The 18,815-nt window shown below is 48.3% G+C and overlaps 1 protein-coding gene across 2 annotated transcripts in view; it reads right to left on the bottom strand.

Moving 5' to 3' along the window:
• Positions 1-18,815, bottom strand: part of DDX47 (DEAD-box helicase 47) — a 502,328-nt gene that overhangs the window by 297,739 nt on the left and 185,774 nt on the right. The window lies entirely within an intron of this gene.

Raw genomic sequence — 18,815 nt, 5'->3', positions numbered from 1 at the left:
GGCGGAGCCCACAAAAACACAATTTCTTACTAGCTATCAGCAAGAAAAGTGAGAAGGATATTCCATCAGCAGCATAACAGGACAGTCACTCAGCAGTCTCAAAGGGATCTGACATTTCAACAAAAAATTCTTATTCAGTAACATCAGCATCAGGTGATTGGTAGCTGGTGTTGATCCAAGCCTGATTCATTTTGATGAAGGTCAGTCGATCAACAGAGTCGGTGGAGAGGCGCACCCTGTGATCGGTCACAAAGCCTCCAGCAGCACTGAATGTGCGTTCTGAAAGAACACTGGATGCAGGGCAAGCCAGTAGCTCAATTGCGTACTGTGCAAGCTCTGGCCAGTAATCCATCCTCAAGACCCAGTAAGCCAGAGGATTTTCGGGTGGGGAAGGTGTCCAAGTCGGATCTTGCCGCTAGGTATTCCCGGACCATGTAAACCAGACGCTGGCGATGCAGGTTAGGATGAAGGAAAAAAGGTGGGACAGCTATGAAGAAGCACTAAGGCATAGTGCGCAACGTCAGCTTTTCTTTTGTTGTGCTGCTTTTTGCTGTGGCATGTATTTTGTGATTTTTAATTAAAGGAGGAGTTTTTTTGGAGTGCGGCTGTCCCACCTTTTTTCCTTCATCCTAACCTGCATTTTGATTGCACTGCCTGCACCCTTGGCTCGGACCACAGGAATCAGATTACCTGGTTCTCTTTGAGCTACCCACTCTCTCATTTCATTTTCGGACTTTGCAGACGCTGGCGATGGTTGCTGGAACCGCTCAGACCTTGGGGCTGTGGACTAAAAAATTGTCTGAACGCATCGGTCAGACGGCCACCTTCTCCACCAGCTCCTTCTCTGACTCACCGAAGCCTCAGCAAGACGTTGTCCAGGGCCAGGTTTTGGTAATCCCCCCCGGTTCTGGGAACGCATTGCACAGACCCTTCTGCAAGGCCTCCCGCAGAAGTTTCATCTTCTGCTCCCTCTGCGATGACAACATAAGGTCCGCTACCTTACTCTTGTAACGTGGATCAAGGAGAGTTGCCAGCCAGTAATGATCCCTCTCCTTGATAGCACATACACAAGGATCCTTACGCAGGCTTTGCAGGATCAGGGAGGCCATGCAGCGTAGGTTTGCAGAGGCATTCGGGGCACAGTCCTCTGGGTCACTGAGGACGACAGGATCCGCAGCCACCTCATCCCAGCCACGTAAAAGTCCACGTGTTCCTTGGGACTGTAAATGATCCCCTGAAGACTGCTGCTGTTGATGCTGAGTGCTAGGCTCCACCTCCATGCTGCTGATACAATCATCCTCCTCCTCCTCCTCATCCTCCTCCTCCTCTTCCTGTGTGCTAGGTGGGCAAGCAGGAACAGTGTCTGGATAAAGGGGGCCTTGAGAGGCAAGGAAGTCCTCCTCTTCCTCCCTCTGTTCTGCCTCATGGGCCCTGTCCATTATTGCACATAGGGTGTGCTCCAACATGTGAATAAGCAGGACAGTCTCACTGATGCATGCACTGTCACTGCTCACCATCCTCGTGGCCTCCTCAAATGGTGACAGGACAGTGCATGCATCCCTGATCAAGGCCCACTGGTGTGGTGAAAAAAACCCAAGCTCCCCTGACCCAGTTCTGCTGCCATATTGGCACAGGTACTCATTGATGGCCCTCTGCTGCGTGTGCAGCCGCTGCAGCATGGCCAACGTAGAGTTCCATCTGGTGGGCATGTCGCAGATTAGGCGGTTTTTGGGCAGGTTTCCTGGCCTGCTTCAGGACATCCTGTAAGCCCGGGAACCTGCCCAAGAACCGCTGCACCACCAAATTGAGAAAATGCGCAAAACAGGGCACATGGGTGAGTTTTCCCTGTCGCAGGGCAGAGAGGAGGTTGGTGCCATTATCGCTGACCACCAGGCTTGAGCTGGCGTGGCGTCAACCACCTCTGAGCCTGCCCCTGCAGAGCTGAAAGAACCTCGTCCCCAGTGTGGCTCCTGTCTCCCAAGCACACCAGCTCTAGCACCGCATGGCATCTCTAGGCCTGCATTCCTGCATAGCCCCTCGTACGCCTACGGAGCACGGCTGGATCTGAGGAAACATCACCACAGGAAGAGGCCACGGAGGAAGAAGAAGAGGAGGGGGTGGAGGAGAGAGGTGTGTCACAAGCAGTAGGAGTGTTTTGGAGGCGTGGTGGTGGAACAACCTCCAAAACTACTGTACCTTGCCCTGCGTCCTTCCCAGCTGCCAGCAGAGTCACCCAACGGGCCGTAAAAGACAGGTAACGTCCCTGTCCATGCCTGCTGGACCATGAGTCAGCAGTAAGATGCACCTTACCACTGACCGCCCTGTCCAGCGAGGCATGGACATTGCCTTCCACATGTCGTAGAGAACAGGAATCGCCTTCCGTGAGAAAAAGTGGCGTTTGGGTACTTGCCACTGAGGTACTGCACATTCCACAAACTCACGGAAGGGGTCAGAATCTACCAACTGAAAAGGTAGCAGTTGAAGTGCTAGAAATTTTGCTAAGCTAGCATTCAACCGCTGGGCATGAGGATGGCTGGGAGTGTACTTCTTTCGGCGCTGCAGCTGCTGGGGAAGGGAAATTTGTCTGGTACCATCAGTAGATTGCCCGCATGTACTACCACTACTAGGTTGTGACACACCTATTTCTACAACTTCAGTGCAGGCTTCAGAGAGGACTGGGGTTCTAGTGGGGTTGGAGGTCACAGAAAGGCAAGGGGAGGTCCGCTTTGGTCTTTGGTGTGGGTCTTTCTGGTATGCTTGCCAACGAGCTGCATGGCAGGTCGACATATGTCTGGACAAGCATGTGGTGCCCAAGCGGGTGAAGTTTTGGCCACGCGAGATACGCTTGAGACATATGTTGCAAACAGCAAAGGTACGATCTTGATAGACATGTTTCAAAAAAGGCCCACACCAAAGAACTTTTGCTGTACCGTTGAGACACAGCAGTGCCACGTAATGCAGTTGGTGTGCTGCCCTTAAGCTGACCCCTGGAGGGCATCCTGCCTCTTTGGAGATGTGCCTGTGCCTCGTCCTTCTCCTCCTCTCTCCTATCAGGCACCCAGGTAGAGTCAGTGACCTTATCATCCCCTCCCTCTTCGTCATCACTGTCGACAACCTGGCAGTATGCTCCAGCTGGGGGAACATCACTCCCAGATTGTTGTCCCTCTCGGCCACCCCCTCTCCCTGGGCTCACATCAATGCCTTCCTCTATCTGTGTTCCGTCATCGGAGTCTTCAAAACGCTGCGCATCTTCATGCAGCATGTACCCAACACTGTGTTGAAACAGTTCGGGGGACTCCTCAGGAGGACATGGTGGGACTAGGGAAGGACTGTGTGAAGCCATTGTGCAGAGGAAAGAGGACGCCTTGGCAGCTGCTTTGCCAGACAAACTATGATCAGTCTGTGTGAGAGAGGATGAGGAGGATGAGGACGGCTTGGTCATCCACTCCACTAATTTCTCTGCATGTTGAGGCTCAACACGGCCAGCTCCCGAAAAGAAGGACGAGCGGCCACGGCCACGTGCTGAAGAGGATGCACCACGTCCACCACCAGCGTTACCTCTAGATGCAGAGCCCGCTTGCCCTCGTGACTCTCTGCCTCTCTTTGTCCTTCCAGACATATTTATGCGTTCAGATGCTATGTAACAGCACACGCGCAGTGACACCAACTGCGTTCAGGTGGTATGCAACAGCACACACGCAGTGACAACAACTGCGTTCAGGTAGCATGTAACAGCACACGCAGTGACACCAACTGCGTTCAGGTGCTATGTAACAGCACACACGCAGTGACACCAACTGCGTTTAGGTGGAATTAAAACTGCACACGCGCAGTAAGAGCGACTGCGTTCAGGTGCTATGTAACAGCACACACGCAGTGACACCAACTGCGTTTAGGTGGTATTAAAATGCACACGCGCAGTAAGAGCGACTGCGTTCAGGTGCTATGTAACAGCACACACGCAGTCACACCAACTGCGTTTAGGTGGTATTAAACTGCACACGCGCAGTAAGAGCAACTGCGTTTCTGTGCAATTCAATAGCCCACTTGCATTAACAGCGACTGCGTTTCTGTGCAAATAAATAGCACACGTGCAGTAACAGGTAATGCGTGTATGTGCAATTAACTAGCACACGTTGAATAACACAGAGTACTATGTTTAAGCTAAACCCTAATGCAGGCAATACAACACGTTAGAGCACTGCATCAAGCACAATCTCCTGCCTGACAGATACTAATAGCAGATCTAGCTGAGCTATACAGTTTATAAATATATTGACAACTCCTAGGGATGTGAATATATTCTCTACAAACTAGATTTAACTATACTGACTAGCCTTCCTGCTCTATCTATCTATCTGGTAGAAAAGATACTGTCTCTATCTCTCTCTCTCTCTCTCTCTCTAACTGTCTGACTGCTCCTCTCTGTAACAAAGCCGGAACACACTACACAAGGCGGCCTTTTATAGTGTGGGGCGTGTACTAAACCCCCCTGAGCCATAATTGGCCAAAGCCAGCCTGGCTTTGGCCAATTATGGCTCTTTGTTTTTTGCGCGCTGTGATTGGCCAAGCATGCGGGACATACAGCATGCTTGGCCAATCATTAGCGCTCAACGTCGCAGTGAATTATGGGAAGTTTTGCGTCACTCGAATTTGGCGCGAACGACCCGTTTTGTTCGAGTTTCGACGAACGATCGAACGACCGATGTTCGAGTCGAACATACGTTCGTATCGAACGCGAAGCTCATCCCTACTGGGCACATAAACCCCCTTTCCTGCCGAAGCAAAATTTCAGCTTTCAGCACTGCATCGCTTTAAATTAAAATTGCGCGGTCGTGCGACGTGCCTCCCAAACAAAATTTACGTCCTTTTTTTCCCCACAAATAGAGCTTTCTTTTGGTGGTATTTGATTACCTCTGCAGTTTTTATTTTTTGCGCTATAAACAAAAAAAAGAGCGACAATTTAGAATAAAAAACACCATGGCCCGGATTCACATACATTGGCGCATATTTATGCCGGTGTAGTGTTTCTCCTTTGCGCTACGCCGTTGCAGCGCAGAGAGACAAGCATGGAATTCAGGAAGCCAGTGCTCCCCAGGCTGTGTCAGCGTGGCTTAGATTTCGAAGGCGTAAGCCGGCGTAGGTGTGACCCCATGCAAATGATGGTCCGAGCGTGAAGCAGTGTTTTACGCCCGGCGTATCATGAACGGAGCATGCGCAGTGACGCGGACGTATGACAGCACCCCTGTGAGCATGCTCACGACTATGCTGGCGCAACTTCCTGGGATACGCCGGCCCACCGGCCTACGCCAAGCGCATAAATACGCCCAGCCGGCGCAAAAGTACATCCTGCTCTTTTCCCCCCTGAAGCAAAGTACTTTTGTTGAGCGATGGCTGCTGCTAAGGAGAGGAGGAAGAGAATTTTTTCTAAGGAGGAGAGGGCTATCCTGATTTCGGCAATAGCCAAATTTGATGTGTACCTCCATGGTGCCCACAGTGCCAGGACCAGCAGGGCAAGGAAGAGGGAGATCCTGGAGAAGATCACCCAGGATGTCAATGCCCTTGGGCATGAGACCAGGACCCCCGATGATATCAGTAAGAAAATCAATGATATGAGACGTCGGGTCCGGGATAAGCTGGCCAGTATGAGGAGGCATGCCGGGGGCACGGGAGGAGGACCAGCTTCTGCTCTGCGGTTGACTGAGGAGGAGGAGGAGGTCATCGCCAGCTGTCTGGAGCGAGAGCAGGTGGAGGGCATGGAGAGCTTTGACTCCAGTGAGCAGACTTGAGGACAGGCAAGTGTGTTTTATCCTCCATTCGTTGTGTAGCATGTGACGGGGTGGAAGGGAACATGTGACAAGTGTGTTGGACCTGCGACATCGCGGATACATTTAAAAAATATTATGAGGACCTATATACTATAAAACATCCAGGACGGCAGGAAGGGGAAAGGGAGGAGGAGACCCGTGTGTTCCTTGATAATGCAGGACTTCCTAGACTAGAGGAGATGGAAAGCCTGACCATCGACTGCCCCATAACCGAGGAAGACATAAAAAGGGCCATAAATTCCACCACTGGTGGCAAGAGTCCGGGGCCGGACGGGTTTTCCACCTTTTATTACAAGAGATTTAGTAACATTCTGATACCGAGGTTGTGTAAATATTTTAACGGACTGGGGTCGGAATTTGAAATAAGCAGTGGAGCTACAGCGGCAGTGGTCGCAATAATCTTGAAGGAAGGTAAGGATAGCTCTCTCTGTTCGGGATACAGACCTATTTCCCTGTTAAATACAGACATTAAACTCTTTGCAAAAATTCTGGCGGGCCGCCTGAAAGGGGTCATGCACTTACTGGTGCACCCCGACCAGGTAGGCTTTGTCCCCAACAGAGAGGGCAAAGATAACAGCCTAAGGGCAATCCTTCTGCTCCAGACCATAAGGCAGTCCTGTCAGTTGATGCCGAAAAAGCATTTGACAGGGTAGACTGGGGGCTCATGATGGAAACCCTTACTGTGATGGGAATAGGAAGCAGGATGTCTAGCTGGATTAAAACATTATATCACCACCCTACCGCGCAAATAAAAATTAATGGCTCTTTATCGGAACCTTTCGAGATGAAAAACGGGACGAGGCAGGGGTGCCCATTATCCCGCCTCCTCTTTATCCTATCCCTAGAGCCATTGTTGGCCACCATTCGTAATGACCCGGACATCAACGGAGTGAGAGTAGAAGGGGAGGAACACAAACTATCGGCCTTTGCCGACGATATATTATTTTATGTAACCAACCCAGTCAAATCTATCCCCAAGCTTTCTAGAGTGATGCAACAATACGGCGCCATCTCCAACTTTAAAATTAACGTAACCAAATCTGAAATTCTAAATATCAATTTAAACAAAAGAGAGGTATATTTGGTTAAGGAAGTATGCGCGTTCCCCTGGACTAAAGAACTCAAGTACCTAGGAATAAAACTTGCTAATACAATACAGAAGATGTATAAAATAAATTATATTCCCTTATTAAATGAGATCAAGAATGAATAAAAAAAAACGATAAATAAACCCATATCATGGATTGGACGCATAAATATGCTGAAGATGGTGGTAGTCCCTAAAATTCTCTACAAATTCTTACTACTCCCAATTGCTCTCCCCCAGCAATTTCTGAGAATCCTTAATACCTTGCTACTAAATTATGTTTGGAAAAATAAAAAGCATAGATTATCCCTCTCCATAATAAAACAGGCCAAGCCACTTGGCGGCCTGGCAGTCCCGGACATCAAAAGTTATTACAAGGTGGCGGTCCTATCACGGGCGGTAGAGTGGGCTAGGGACAGGATAGATAAAAGGTGGGTGCAAATTGAGAAGGCGCTAACAAACAATTATCTGAATAATATTATTTGGATCCCTGCACAACACAGAGCACTAGATCACAAAACACACGACATAACACGGGACACTTTAAGAATGTGGGATAGGATGCAGGCACAATTAGAAGGGAAATTCAATTCCCCATTAATGAATCTAAAAGAAAACTCTTACTTCCCACCTGGGGAAAAAAAAATAGGAGGGAATTGGATTAGGAGAGACACAGTGCACTTGGGGGATATTATAAAAAACGGAGAGATAATGACCTACGAAGATTTGAAAGCTAAAACGGATTATTGGAATCTGGATAGGTGGCATTACCTCCAGTTGACTCACTTTGTGCGGCACCTCCCCCGCCCACTACGGACGGAGGCGGAGCTGACTTCACTTGAGAAAATTTGCAAATCTATGAATTCTAGGGGCACAATCACTAAATTGTACGGGTTACTGGTTAAACTGGGAACTCGGGGCGAAGCACCTTTTATAGACAAATGGGAAAGAGAGTTAGGGGTCACGAGGGGGACTAACACTGTTTCGAGGATTATTCAATTAACTCACACATCTGCGATAGATATACGAACAGCCGAAGCAAATTATAAGTGCCTCTCAGGATGGTATATTACCCCCGACAAAGTAAACAAATTTAAAGCAGGTCAGACCGCAGACTGCTGGAGGGGCTGTCTAGAAAGAGGTACGATGGCCCATATATGGTGGCAATGCCCTAAAATCCAAACGTATTGGGACATAATATTGAGCCAAATAAAGATTATCACGGGAGAGGAGATCAAGAAAGACCCATGGGTCGTCCTCTTTCACGGCAGCCAAGAAGGCGTAAAAAAATACAAGCAGTCCCTACTCCCCCACCTTTTAAATGCAGCCAAGAGAATTATTCCTAAGAAGTGGCAGGAGACGGAAAGCCCACATATCTGGAGTTGGATAGATGCGGTGGAGGAAACATATAGACTAGAGGAACTAAAGGATAGTTATCTGGAGAAGAATAGCGAACATAGGGAGAAATGGGGAAAATGGAAGGAATATAAAAAAACATGGAGCTATGCGGAGAGAGTTAGGGTCTGATTATGCAGGGGTCTTGCTAATATCTGCATCCCTTCTGATCTCATTCTAATGCGAGACATATACATCTCTCTCCCCCTTCGTATCTCTCCTATTTACATCTGACCTATTCTTCTCCATTTCCCTATCTCATCCTTAGCCGAACAGAAGAGGATAAGTCTTCCTCATAACCTCCTTACTTCTTACTTTTCTTAATGTTTTTTTTTCCCTTTTTTGCTTCTTTTTTTCTTTTTCTTAGGGACAAGCAGGAGATCCCTGGGAGCCATGAGGGGAGGGAGGGGGGGCGCAAATAATAAAATATAAAAAAAAAAAAAAAGAGAAAGATAGTGAACAGAATATATACCACACATGATGCAAACCGCAAATAGAGACGTAAGAAGCATTGGATCATGAGCGGGTCTCTAGTATATTGGTAAAAAGCTGAGGTGGTAAAAAAAAAAAAAAAAAAAAAACAAGTGTGTTGGTCCACCAACATGTGAATGTTTTGTGTCATCCACAGATGTGCTGGAGGGAGCTGGGCCATCTGCTGCCGGTGTCGAACCCATGCCATCCCCAGAACATCCTGTGCCTCATCCTGGCCCCCTGGGAAGCCCTGTAATATTGGTGGAGGGGACTGCCCACACCTCCTTTAGAGGTTGTTGTGGAGGAGCCGGTGGATATCCACCAAGAGGAATGCCTCTATTATGAAAAGGCTTCCACCTTCCCCGGACCCTCAGACACCTCCCCGCCCATCAGGTCTACCCCCTCCCGGGCTACCCCCTCCAGGTCTACCCCTGTCCGGACGGGCACAAGCCTCTCCATCCCCCAGGAAGGCTCGACGGAAGACCAAGGGTGTACCCGGACCCCTCCAAGAAGGGCTGCAGAGGGAGCAGGCCCGGCAGACACACCATATGGGTGCTCTAGCCGGTGACCTGTGCCATGTTGGCAGACAGCCTGGCCTCCTCGGCCCAGACCCGGGCTGCATGCACAATGGCTGTGCAGCAGTGCCTCACGCAGCAGGCTGAGCAGAGCAGCGCAGCTCCATCTCTGACAGCCTTCAGGATGTGAGCACTAACTGCGCTGCTATGGTGACCTGCATGGGTGATCAGGCCCAGACCCTGGAGGCCATGCGGCAGCACATGGTGGCAGGGGGTCCCTCACTATCTGGTGACCAGGGCTCTATTGTGCAGGCCAGCCTGGAGCGACATACTCTGGCCATTGGGGATCTGCAGGCCACAGCAGCAGGCCTCGGGGGAGAGGTGAAGAGCCTGGGAGTGGCGGTATTGCTGCTGCCATTGAGGCGGAGGGACGGCAGACCAGGCGCCACCAGCGGCACACCACCACCCGCCAGCTGCGGATGCAGGCCCAGACGAACGCTGTCCTCACCCGCATTGCCCTTGTGTTGGAGGGCAGGCAGCCAGCATCTGGCAGGAGTGACAGAGCAGGGGATGATCCTCCTCCTGATGCCCCACCCCACCCGAGGCTCCCCCCAGACAACTGAGGAGCCGGAGCCGTGGCACCATGCCTGGACTACGACAGGGCAAATTAGTCCTTTTTTTGTTGGTTTGCTCAGATGTGCCATGCTCCTATAAGGGCATGCTATGTCGGCCAATGGCATGATCCGTTTTATTTTATTTGTAGTGACTGCACACGGTCAGTAGTGCAGGCTACACTGTGACTGGTGTGTGAATGTGTGGGTGACATTCCTGCCAGAAAGGCATGTCACCTTGGGTCGTGTGAATGTGGTATGAATGGACAGCAACACCATTGGGGCCTTGGCATGGCGTTGCTGCTCCCAAGTCCTGCATGGCGGACTTGGGCTAAACCAATGTGAAGTGGGTGTGGTGTGTGTGAGCTAGGGACCACAGTGGTGTGCATTCTCCTTTTGCCATTAAGAATGTGTGTGTTTAACGTGCAAGGATGCGTTCCACGAGGCAACTCCTGACTGCTGCTCCCTCAGCAGACGGGGTAGCCTCGGTTAGGGGGGGGGACTGTCTGGTTCAGGGGGTCAGGTCATCACATATGTCAATCTCCAGGCCCTTTCTCATGGTGCAGTTGTGCGGCACGCAACATGCACCGATGATCTGGCACACAAAGTTTGGGGAATACAACAGGGCCCCCCCGGACGTATCCAGGCATCGGAAACGGGACTTTAAGATACCAAATGTGTGCATGGGTGCGTATGTGTGCAGCATTGTATCCTCTCTCTCTCCTCTGGTTTGGGGATTCCGGTATGGAGTCAGGAGATGGGGCCCAAGTGCATATGCAGAGTCACCTGGAAGTGAAAAGACAGGAGGATGTTAGTCGTGCATGTGCCCCTCATGATGTCTGCATCATGGGGTCAGACAGTCATGCCTGACAACCAGGTCACTCACCAACCAGCCAGTTGTCCCTGTACAAGTTCTGTTCGAATTCTGTTGGGATGTTGCTTTGACAGTATATGTAGCCGTCGTGGCGGGCCCCTGGGTGTTTGGCACGGACGTGCCATATGAGGCATTGGGCATCGGCTATCACCTGTACGTTGATGGAATGCCACTGCTTACGATTGCGGTATATGTGCTCTGTGGCCCGGGGGGGGGGGGCGTAGTGCCACATGTGTGCAATCAATGGCCCCCACGGTGCGTGGGAATCCTGCAATTCTGTAGAAATCCTGCATTGCCTTCTGCCGCAGATGCTCATGGGTGGGTTTGATGATGAAGTGGGACATGCGTGTGAGGATTGCGGGGACAACCTGGTGCACGCATCTGTTCATGGTGGATTGTGACATCCCAGACATGACTCCACTTATACGTTGGAAAGATCCACTGGCAAGGAAATGCAGTGTTGCCAGTACCTTGACCAGTGGCTGCACTGCATGTGAGCGTTGTGTCTGGCTGGTGATTTCATCATGCAGGGCTGTGGCTAATTCCAGGATGACATCAGGGCTGAATTTGAAGATGCGATACACCTCCGATTCCCCCATGCCAAAGACGTTCATGAGCGTTCGGTATATCCTCCCCCGTGCCTGTGGACACAGTAGTGCTATGACCATGGCTGCCCCTGGCATGTTGGCATACAGATGTGTTGTCCTGCAAGTGTGGTTGCTCAGCTCGTCCGTAACGGTGCTGCTGCAGCTGCTCTGCAGCTGACCTGTGCACGTCTGTTGCTGAGTTAAACCTGCTTTGAGGAATAACTTTAGGCCGGACGTACAACTTACGTGCACTTCGCGTAGCCTGCGCCAGGCGCAACTACGTTCGTGAATCGTCGTATCTCCCTCATTTGCATATTTGAATAGAAAATCAATGGGTGTGCCAGATGCGTCCAGCGTAAATATGCGCTCATGATACGCCGGCATAGGCAAGTTACGTTGGTCGGATTAAACCTAATGTTCAGGCCTAGTTTTGTGGGCACGGCGCACAGATACAACGGCACATATTTGCACTTATGCGGCGTATCTCGAGATACGTCGGCGCAAGTGCTTTGTGAATCCGGGCCAATATTTTTTACTTTTTGCTATAATAAAAAAAAAAAAAAGGGATATTTAACTATTTTTCTTCTTAGTTTAGGCCGATATGTATTCCACATATTTTTGGTAAAAAAGAAAAAAAAAAATCGCAATAAGCGTATAGTGATTGGTTTGCGCAAAAGTTATAGTGGCTACAAAATAGGGGATAGAATTCTTACATTTTTTGTTATTATTTTTTTTTTTTACTAGTAATAAGGTGATCTGCGAATTTTGTCAGGACTGCGATATTGCGGCGGACACATCGGACACTTTTGACACATTTTTGGGACCATTCACATTAATACAGCGAACAGCACTATAAAAACGCACTGATTACTGTATAAATGTGACTGGCAGGAAAGGGGTTAACACTAGGGGACGAGGAAGGGGTTAAATATGTATCCTGGGTGTGTTCTAACTGTGTGTGGAGGGGGACTGACTGGGGGAGGTGACCGATGCTGTGTCCCTATGTACAAGGGACACAGCATCTGTCTCCTCTCCCTGACAGGACATGGAGCTCTGTGTTTACACACAGGGCTCCACGTCCCTGCTTTGTCATTGCCGATCGCGGGTACCTGGCGGACATCGCTGCCGCCAGGCATGCGCATCGGCATCTCGGGGATGCGCCGGAAGCGCACGCGTGCCCCCCAGTGGCCGGAGGACGCGAAGACGTCAAAAGATGGCGTCCCGGATTTCTAGAGCCACCTTGAGGCCGTCATTTGACTATGGCCCGGGGCTCAAGTAGTTAAAAAGGTATGATTACAGATCACCTTTTCACCATAGCAATACACAGCCAGCTAAGTCACAGTAGACTTTGCCAGGTTCTTTGCACCATGCAAGTTAGTCACAAAAACACTTGAAAAGTTTAACGACTGCACAGAAAGCTACAGAGCCTGGCAATCTTCTTTCCAAAACAATATCAGAGGCTTAGACAGGTCATGTAGTTAAGAGATATTAGGATTTTTATAACAGCTTACCTGTAAAATTATTTTCTTTGAGTACATCACGGGACACAGAGCCACATAGTAATTACTATGTGGGTTATAGGCCTACCTTTAGGTGATGGACACTGGCAAACCCAAGAAAGGAAGTCCCCTCCCCTATATAACCCCTCCCATACCGGTAGTACCTCAGTTTTTGTAGCAAAAGCAATAAATATTTCTAGAAGAGGGGCGTGAGTTCTGTGTCCTGTGAGGTACTCGAAGAAAGGGATTTATACAGGTAAGCGGTTATAAAAATCCTATTTTCTTTTTCGTACATCACGGGACACAGAGCTGCATAGTAATTACTATGTGGGATGTCCCAAAGCAATGCCATCTGAGGGGAGGGAGACACCAAAAAATAAATAGGGCGCCATCAGGCGTGAGGACCTATACTGCGGCCTGCAGCACACTTTAAAAAGGCGGAACCCTGCCCTTCAAACCATAAGCCTGAACAATAGCTAGCCGAATCCACTTGGAAATAGTAGATTTCGATGCGGCCTGTCCCTTCTTGGGACCTTCTGGCAGCACAAACAAAACACACAGCTCCCAGGACACATCGGGAACCAGTGAGCACGGCGCAGCGCGACTCGCACATGCGACGTAGGGAACCGTGCAGTGAAGCCGGAGCGCTTCACTTCCTAGTTCCCTCACTGAGCCTACTTCAACCCGCACAACCGGAACCTCACTGGACCGTGTTCGTCCACACAAAAGGATCACAAATGCTACAGTAGATAAAAGTAACAATAATGAATATAGGGAGGAAACGCCCCCTGTATATTCAAAAGTAATTAAACAAAATGACATAATATGTTCAAAAGTATGTAAATACCTGAATTGATGCATAGGATAGGGTCGGAAAATGGCTAGAAAGGTATACTCCAGCACACAAAGAGTTAACCAAAACATTAGTCAATGGTCAGCAGGAGAAAATATCAAGCGGTGATAATAACTATTAAAAGACAAAAATAAAACGCATAGCAAGCCATCAAATAGAGGTGTCAAAACAGCCACCTAATATCACACATATACACACCTATACACACATATCATTCTGTTGGGCCATCAACGCTGCGCTCATTGGAGGTGCGGCACACACCCCCCTTGACACACACATCCCGCCCACTACTGTGCTCTGACGCGCGCTACGTCAGAGCACACTGGGATTATATAAGGCTTCATTTAGCACACACACACCGCTCAGGCCACCAGGCAGCCCAAACGCTCCCTAATCGCAAGTCAGGTAATTAATCTTTATTCCTCAACTATCTGGTCTTTATTATCATTTGATGCTGGCACCAAAATTCGAATCTTTCCTTTTTTCTTGTTTGTCAGACTTCTGATTAGTGTTGGCTACTCCCATCACAAAGGCTGATCTGTCTTACCCTTTTTAATGAACGCTTTGTATGTGAACATTTTAAAGGTATTTTTTCTCCCTGCAATCTCTCTCCATGCATTATAGATATTGCCGTTTTACTTTTGCTTTATACTTATACACTTATGTGATTATTCCACACAGCATCAGCCAGCAGCCGCTCTGCACAATTAGTATATTGTCTGCCAGGACACATTTTTCCTGACTTCATATTGAACATGCATACCTCTAATTGTAGCAACAAATGTGAGTTCAATTAAGTATGCAAATATTTCCTTTTCTCTCCCTAAAATATCTTCCCTTTTCTCTTAGTTCTCTATGTATACTAACACAATCTTACCATAAATATAATGTTGAACACATCCTCTATATTTATCATCTTTCTCTAATTTACTCACTGACTACAGTACTTATTCATTCGATGATACCCATGGTTATTAACTATGGACATCCAAATATGTGACATATATCATATAATATTAACTGTATTTATCATAGTTATTAAGGAGGCGTATGCCCCCGATTGATTAATCTGGATGCTATACAAATGCATTCATGGGTAGTAATATAGACTCTCTTATTCACTATCCAAATCCTCATTAGATCTTTGCACGCAGCACAGATACTTCATAATTGTTTTCTTATGCTACATTTTCTTCAACCCCTTTTTTTATCTAATTTCTCTAATTTTTCATTATCCAATCTTTGCTTCATTAATAACACTGTCGACAATTAACCCAATATCCTTATATTCCCAATAGGATTGATTAGCACCACGTGCTTTCTGTCCTTGATCCGTCTGATTACCCTTTGGGGCTGTATAGTGTCCAACCTCTCTGTGGCCAGTGAGATGATTCACCAAGGAGGTAATTATTTACACAAGTTTGTAATTCCCTGCATGAATAGGGGTGCCACCATGGAACAGTAAAAAAGCGGCGATTGATCGCTAATATGTTGTCTTTATTATTGTAATAAATCAGATACACATGTAAAATTTCAAATGCCTTAGTAACAACATGAATTTGTTTTGTAAATATTTATATATAATAGTCAAGATATGTTCACCATTTGTATTTCTTACTTCAGATTGAGATCCTTTATATATACATAAACATACGTCCCTGAGGAAGCCAGAATGGACAGTCTACTGTATATAATATCTCAACAATCAACTATTGGTGAAACTTAAAGCGGTCCTCCACCCTAAAGTGGAGTCCCGCTGATCGGAACCCTCCCCCCCTCCGGTGTCACATTTGACACCTTTCAGGGGGGAGGGGGGTGCAGACACCTGTCTAAAGACAGGTATTTGCACCCACTTCCGGCCACACGCTACGGGCGAAAGACGGGCATTCCGTCACATCCCGTCTGTCGCCCGTTGTGTGCTGGGAACACTCGGCTCCCAGCACACAGCGTGTGAGCCAATCGGCGGGCGCAGCGCGACTCGCGCATGCGCCGTAGGGAACCGGGCAGTGAAGCCGGAGCGCTTCACTTCCTGGTTCCCTCACCGTGGATGGAGGGGGGAGCAGCAGGGTGACGAGCGATCGGCTCGTCATCTGCTGCGATCACCGCTGGACTCCAGGACAGGTAAGTGTCCTTATATTAAAAGTCAGCAGCTGCAGTATTTGTAGCTGCTAGCTTTTAATATATTGTTTTAGTGGCACATCCGCTTTAATACAATATGTGATTTTATTCTATTTTTGTATGTATATAATATGTAAGATTAAATATATATTTTTTATCTGTAAAACTGTTTCTGGTGTACGGTTTCTGTGGTCTCAGAACTACCCAACTGCATTCGTACAGTCCCATGCCCCATCCCTTACCGGGATAATATATATATTCCCACATTACACTGATACATAAGGAGGGGAAGGACCCGGGCTCCTGTGGGAGTTATAGGCCCATTTCCCTTCTGAATACAGATTTGAAATTGTTTACCAAGATCCTCGCCACCCGTCTAGCACAACATCTCCAATCCCTAATACACTTGGACCAAGTAGGTTTTATCCCTACTAGAGAGGCGAGGGACAACACTATCAAAGTCCTAAACCTGGTCCATTTAGCGAATACAAAAAATATCCCGTGTATTTTTGTCAGCACAGATGCCGAAAAGGCTTTCGACCGGGTGAACTGGAATTATATGTTCTCCGTTCTTAAACACATAGGGTGGGTGAGAGGATGTTGCGGTGGACACACAGAATTTACTCCAATCCAACGGCGCAGGTGAAGGTAAATGGTCTGTTGTCAGATCCTTTCCCTATTGGAAACGGCACTAGACAGGGATGCCCGCTCTCGCCCCTCCTCTTTGCCCTGTCCCTAGAACCATTTTTATGTACAGTGAGACTGAACCCTGACATTCGGGGCCTTGATGCAGGGGACACGCATTGCAAGGTCTCTGCTTATGCGGACAATCTACTGTTCAGCTTGACAAATGCAACAATCTCGTTACCCAATCTCATGAAAGAGTTTGATGCATATGGTAGCCTCTCAAACCTAAAAATCAATTTCTCCAAGTCGGAAGCGATGGGTGTCGCGGTCACCCCGCTCCGTATAGACCATCCGATCTAACTTTCATTTTAAATGGACGAATTCGGCCCTCAGGTACCTTGGTACATATATCCCTCCAGACATCTCCCACATGTTTGCCCTCAACTTCCCTCCACTGCTGGTCAAGACACGCTCCCTCCTGGAGAGCTGGCATAAAGGTTTACACTCCTGGTTTGGCAGATGTAATCTCATAAAAATGTGCATCCTTCCCAAATTCATCTACCTGTTTCAAGCCCTCCCTATACAAATTCCTGTCCCTTTCCTCAAGCAAGTACAGGCCATCTTCACTCGCTTTATCTGGGCTCACAAGAAGTCTAGGATAAGCCGCACATAAATGTTACTCCCAAAACAGAACGGAGGCCTGGCGGTGCCGGATGTCAGACGATATTATCAGGCCACACACTTGGGCAGGTTATTGGATTTGAGGCGGAACATATCGCACAAACTATGGACGCGAATAGAACAATCCCAGACTTCAATACCTCTGAAAAGCGCGCTATGGTGCTATGACTCTCTACCGCCGGGACTAAAATCTCAGGACCAACACTGCGACACAGCACCCAGGTAGCCTTGCGAATGCAGCCGACGACGAAGACCTCACCCTTGTTTCCAATTTTAGGTCACCCAAACTTTACACCAGGCCTACCCCACACAGAATACACTGCCCTGAGGGACCGGGGATGGGAGCGGGCATCCAAGTTTGTTACGTTTGGTTGCTGGGTGTCCATTTCGGAATTGTCCGACATGTCGGGTTACTATTGCCTTCCCTTCTGGAGGGCTGTCCAATTACACCATTTCTTGCACTCAATCCCAAACCTGCATTCCTTTGCTCGCCTACAGACGACGTTTGAGGACTACTGCTCGGAGACCGAGCGGTTGTCTCAGACGCTCTCTAAAATGTACTCACTTTTAAATTCACCTGCTGAACAACCCCATCTTCCATGTTTGGAGAAATAGGAAGCCGATCTCGGCTGTTCATTTTCAGAGTCGCAAAAACAACGGATTATCACCTTTGCCATCAAATCCTCCATTTGCACTAAAATCCAGGAAACAAATTTAAAAATTTTCACTAGATGGTACCTCACACCCACCAGACTGCACAGATGCTTCCCGACGTCAGACCTATGCTGGCGCTGTGGGGAAGACAAGGGATCCCTATTGCATATCTTTTGGTCCTACCCAAGACTGCAGAACTTTTGGGATGACATACGTAATATAGCGCAAAGGTTTACGGAATACAAAATCCCTGCAGATGCATCTTTCTTCCTACTGCACCTATCCAAGATTTCAGCCAAGGCTTACAAAAAATCACTACTACGACACCTACTAAATGCCGCTAAGGCGTGCATACCCCTCTACTGGAAACAGCCCACCGACTGTTGGGTGTTGGCTGAGGAAGGTGGAGGAAATGAAAAAAATGGAAGACTTGATTTTCACGCCACAGGATAACCATGAGAGATATACAGAGACCTGGAGCATTTGGAACATCTTTATCTATTGCAACGAGGGGGTGGCCCTTTTGGGGACATAGTATTGCAGCGCTTCGATACAGCCCCATCCCTCTGCGCCCTCGCCCTGTCGCGGTCCTTCACCCCCTTCTCTTGAACCTGCTTCCCCCCCCCCCCCTTACTCGGCGGTTCTGTCCCTTACTTTTCCTAGTTCTCCCTACCCTAAATTATAATTTATATTTTGTATTTTAATAAATGTTGGTTGTTGTATAAAGAAAATGGAAAAAACGAGAAAGGGAGACCCTTCTCATATACGTGCCGCAGCACTGTAATGTTATAATGACGTAAGCAGGAGTGGACCTCTAAGAGGATTGTGTATCTCAGGGTAGGAATACCTCACACAAGTATTGATGATTATCCTAAAGTCAATCCCTACCAACAGTAGCGAGCTGGATCCGGAGGGTGGAAGACATTAGGGAAATGGAAGATTTAGTGCTCACGGCGAGACAAAAAGAAAAATATAAGGAGACATGGGAGCTATGGCACCATTTCATCTTCTCATC

Source organism: Rana temporaria, chromosome 7 (assembly GCF_905171775.1).
Source record: "Rana temporaria chromosome 7, aRanTem1.1, whole genome shotgun sequence".
Classification (NCBI taxonomy): domain Eukaryota; kingdom Metazoa; phylum Chordata; class Amphibia; order Anura; family Ranidae; genus Rana; species Rana temporaria.
Note: the sequence above shows the minus strand (reverse complement) of the source record. Positions and strands in the feature narration are given on the sequence as shown.